Source organism: Etheostoma spectabile, chromosome 1 (assembly GCF_008692095.1).
Source record: "Etheostoma spectabile isolate EspeVRDwgs_2016 chromosome 1, UIUC_Espe_1.0, whole genome shotgun sequence".
NCBI lineage: Eukaryota > Metazoa > Chordata > Actinopteri > Perciformes > Percidae > Etheostoma > Etheostoma spectabile.
Window position 1 is genome coordinate 28878742 of NC_045733.1, and position 4397 is coordinate 28883138.

At 39.1% G+C, this 4397-nt stretch overlaps 1 protein-coding gene across 1 annotated transcript in view; it reads right to left on the bottom strand.

Moving 5' to 3' along the window:
• The window catches only part of LOC116693743 (protein kinase C-binding protein NELL1), a 296583-nt gene that overhangs the window by 123356 nt on the left and 168830 nt on the right, over positions 1–4397 (bottom strand). The gene's annotated exons all lie outside the window — the stretch shown is intronic.

A 4397-nucleotide genomic window follows, 5' to 3' on the forward strand; every position in this document is an offset into this window, starting at 1 on the left:
TTAAAGCATTTGTCTTTCTCAGACACATGCAACATAGTTCCCATCTGAACTATTGCAATAAGCGGTATCTAGGAATAACTATTTGAAGAATCTATTTGATAACGGCAGCTAAAGTTACACAGAAAATCATAGTGGTATCTTGTTGTACAGTAATTGTTCACCTTATCTCATTAAAGCAGCAGGAAAAAGTCTCAAAGTTCATAAATACAATGAATCCATGTGTTTGAGTTAGTTTATGGATAGTGTGAACTAGTTGGCCTCTTCTCGTAACTATGGTCGAAATTAAACTGCTAAGTTATTCTTTTTCTTGCATTTTTTTTGCTGTTGTCAAACAGCTTACAATGCATTACCTAGGGCTGCACAATTAATTTCAATTTTATCAAAATTGCAATATGAACTAATGCAACATCCAAATCACAGGGGGGTGCAATTTGTTTTAAAAGGCAAATCGTATCCTACAGACTAAAAGAAAAATCTTTGCTTGGTACCATCCTTGCATTCTTTTTGTATTTTCACTGAAAATGAGAATAATGACACAAAGATGATCATTCCCTCCAATATCGTGAATCATATCGCAATCACTAGAAATGTCAGGCAAAATAATCGCAATTAGATATTTTCCTAATATTGTGCAGCCCTAACCACAACCCTCTGCGGGAATAGGGCTTACCATAAATTTGCACTAGGGTTTAATATTTTTCCCGAAAATTAGATGACTCAGATCCCGGGAAAAGAACATCCATTTCTGGGAATCACGGGAATCCTGGGAAATAGCTGTTGTTTTGTTGGTTCCTTTTTTAGCCCAAGTAATGTATCGATATCATTCAAATATGCGTTCCCAAATCCCAAACTGACATTTTTAATATTATTTGTATTATTATTTGGCCAAAACGGTTTATGTTCATCAACAACGCAGTTTGCAATGATTAATTCTAATTCTACTGTGATCAAGTGAGCTGCAGCGCTAACTATGACTTCTGAAAATCTAGGCAACCCATAGAAAACCAATAATTTACAGTACTCCATTCTACAAACTAATGAAATGCGCTAAAGTAAACCACTGAATTAGAATAAATCCCTCGAAGTTCACCAAAATATTTCTTTATATTTACATCATTAGCAGAGGTAGGTAGCCTACAGCTGCGTTATGAATTTAGAGAGCCTGTATTAGCGTGGCTACGTTAGGGCTCCGTCGTCTGCATCAACGTTACATATGACAACAATAGACACGCACTCCTTGCGGGGTTTTTTTAATTTTCCGTTTCCCATCATAACCTTTTTCCTGGAATCGGGAAATAGTCTTGATCAGATTTCACAGGATTCCAGTCTCCTGGGATTAAATCCTAATTTGCACGTAGCCCGGGAAAACCAAGACAAAATACAATTAGATTTGTAACCTGGCAAACGAAGACGCGTATACATGTAAACAAAAGTGTATGAAATCTTGACAGCATTATATCCAAACGCGAGACATTTCAAAGGACATGTGTTGCTAAATGGGGTCAGTGCTTTCCAAAAGTTAAGTTATGCTGTTTATTGATCCCCAGTGGAGAAATTACAATTTACACTCGGTTTTGTTAGTAATTACTACACACAGGCCTGAAATACACACACACATGCTCATATCCATCTCATAACCATCCATATGAGTTCCAACCCTTTATCTTGTGTGATTGCTGGACTGGTAACTGTGCTCTGATGATCTGAGCCGAGGCTGAAACCTCGGCTAAATTAAAGACCATTCATTCAACCCTTTTGTAGTAAATGGATCCATTGTTACTGCTACAGAACTTACTGTTTGCATATAGTATGATCATCCTCATTAATTATCATTTGTACGATTAGTGTTTGTGCTGTTCCTAAAGTAATCATAAGGTCTTACTCGACCTTATCCAAGTTGAATAAAATAGAGCGACTGCCTGTTAAACTTTTTCTTTAACTTCAACAATCTTCCCCTCATCACAAGAAATGCACTGTACTGTAGAAGTGCACTAATAGGGGTGTTTTTTTTAACTTCAACTTTTAAAGACAATAGAGCTGTATCATGTGTTTGCAATATTTCAATTGTGAACTCATAAAGAACAAGCTAAATATAACAGGCTGTTGTTAGAGGTGGGTGGCACCTTACAGCCATAGTCGCCTGTATTTTTGGGGACGTCTCCACGGCATCCTAATTATCCTCACTTAGTTCTCTTCACAGAGAAAGTCTCACTTTTCTGCAGGCTGTTTGTAGAAACCTGGCTTCGTTTTCATCTCCTTAAGTCAAGCGGGCTGAAGGAGAAAGTATTACCGAGTTCGAGTGAACTTCTAAAAATGTCTCTGTTCTGTTCTTCTGTGAATGCCACCACACCAGTTTATTGCTTGAATTGAATCTCCATTTGGAACTGAGGGGTTTGGCTCAGGGGACACAACTGATAAGAAATGTGGCCTGCCTGAACATTTAATGAGCTCCATGGCTGTGAGTGGTCAGAGGAGGCTGTTACCTTTGGAAGTGCAATCGTCTTCTATCGCGCTCTCTCTGCGAAGTGACATTTTTGCAAAATGCTCCATTAACAGTGAGTTGAATGCTGCTTCATATCACCGGTGAGGTTGAAGGAAACTTAACACACTGCCATGCTCATAACAAACTGATCAGGTCAAGGCAAGAAAGTAGATGTCTTGCTTACATTATGTTGCATAACTATTACTCCTCTGATAATCCCCTGCTGGCTAAATGTTTGAAAAGTTGTCACAAAGAAAGCGGAAGGTAACGGCAGAAGGTAACGGATATTTGGCGGATGAAAGTTTGCCGATATAGACTCGTTAAACGCATATAGAGGGACAGTAAGTATCAGAAAAAGAGAAGTGTGCTGCATGAGGGGACTGTGTGGGCATCGGGCATAGTAGGCTGAGAGTCGGAGGTGCGAGGATTTCCTTGGTTTGCGTGGAAAAGGAAATGGAAAAAGAGAGAAGAATGAAATAAAGATTAGGAGGTGTTGATGAGCTGAAGGCGAGGCAGCAGCGAGAGCTGAAATCCTCGGGCGCTCAGAGAGCAGCAGATGTTGTAGACTTCGCTGCAGTGGTCTGAATCATTCATTCTCCTTTAGTTGTTATGGCGATCTCAGTAAACATCGGCGCTGTGCTATGTCAGAAGAGCTGTTTTCTCCAACAGCATGTGAACGTTGCTGAGAGATGATGGATGCCAAAGAACACTCTTGGCCCGTTTCTTTGTCTATCTGCCTGTCTTTCTTTTAACCCCTCTCTCTCTCTCTCTCTAATATACACACACACACACACACACACACACACACACACACACACGCTAACCGAGGGTTATGAAAGATTTAGAGGCTTAGCATGAAGAGCTCGCCAGTCCGAAACTCAACCAGGGTTGACTGTTTCCTGTCAGGTATTTACACAGCAGTTGGAAACAACAGGGCAAGGCATCCAAATCGATGCACTATGCATTATGTACCATATCTATTTCATCCGAGGAAACGGTTATTAAAGCTGCAGGTGCGTTGAGGGCCGTGCACGCTCCTACTGCTTCACACAGCTCAAGGGTACATCAGGAGGAGATCACAATCACTCTGCTTTCCTCCTCCTCTTCTTCTTCTTCTACTATCTGTCTGCTTTGTGCATTCCTGATCTTAAGTTCCCTACAATCAGCAAAACAATAAAAGTGATATCTATTGGTCATTGCCTTCTAAATGGTGCAACTAACAGGATCAGCATTCATGTCATATCCATGGCAAATGACATGCAATGGTGATTCATATGACTGTTTATGGCCTCCAACCTAGAGCCAGACCGATTTATCGGCATTTTACGATCATTTATAATGGCCGATAAAAATGTAATAAAAAAATATTCATTCATCGGAAAAATGTATAATGACAAATAAATTATTCTGATAAATGAATATTTAAAAATTAAAAACGGACGGTCAACCATGTTATGAGCATTGGCGTTGCATAGTTTGTCCACCAGAGGGCGCTCTACAGCGTCCCTGTTGGCAACAATGATTATTTTGTTGTTGATATTGTATAAAAAAAAAAAATATATATATATATATATATATATATATATATATATATATATATATATATATATATCGGCCGATATACTGGCATATCAGATTTTTAAATAACCAAATATTTGTATCGTATCGGCCTTACAAATCCTTTATTGGTCGGGCTCTAGTGACAACATCCCGCTCATTTGCCTTTGTTTCTGACCGATAAGAGTCACAGTTTGCACAACCAAGTAGTCCGTCTCAGGTGATCAGAGATTGTCTTTCGCATTTCAGCACATGACTAATGCTGTCTGGTGAGGAACGTGTCAGTTAAGGTTTTCTTTTAATGATTTTATTTATCTTAGTTATTTGATTAGGACAATGCACATTAATGAACATTTCT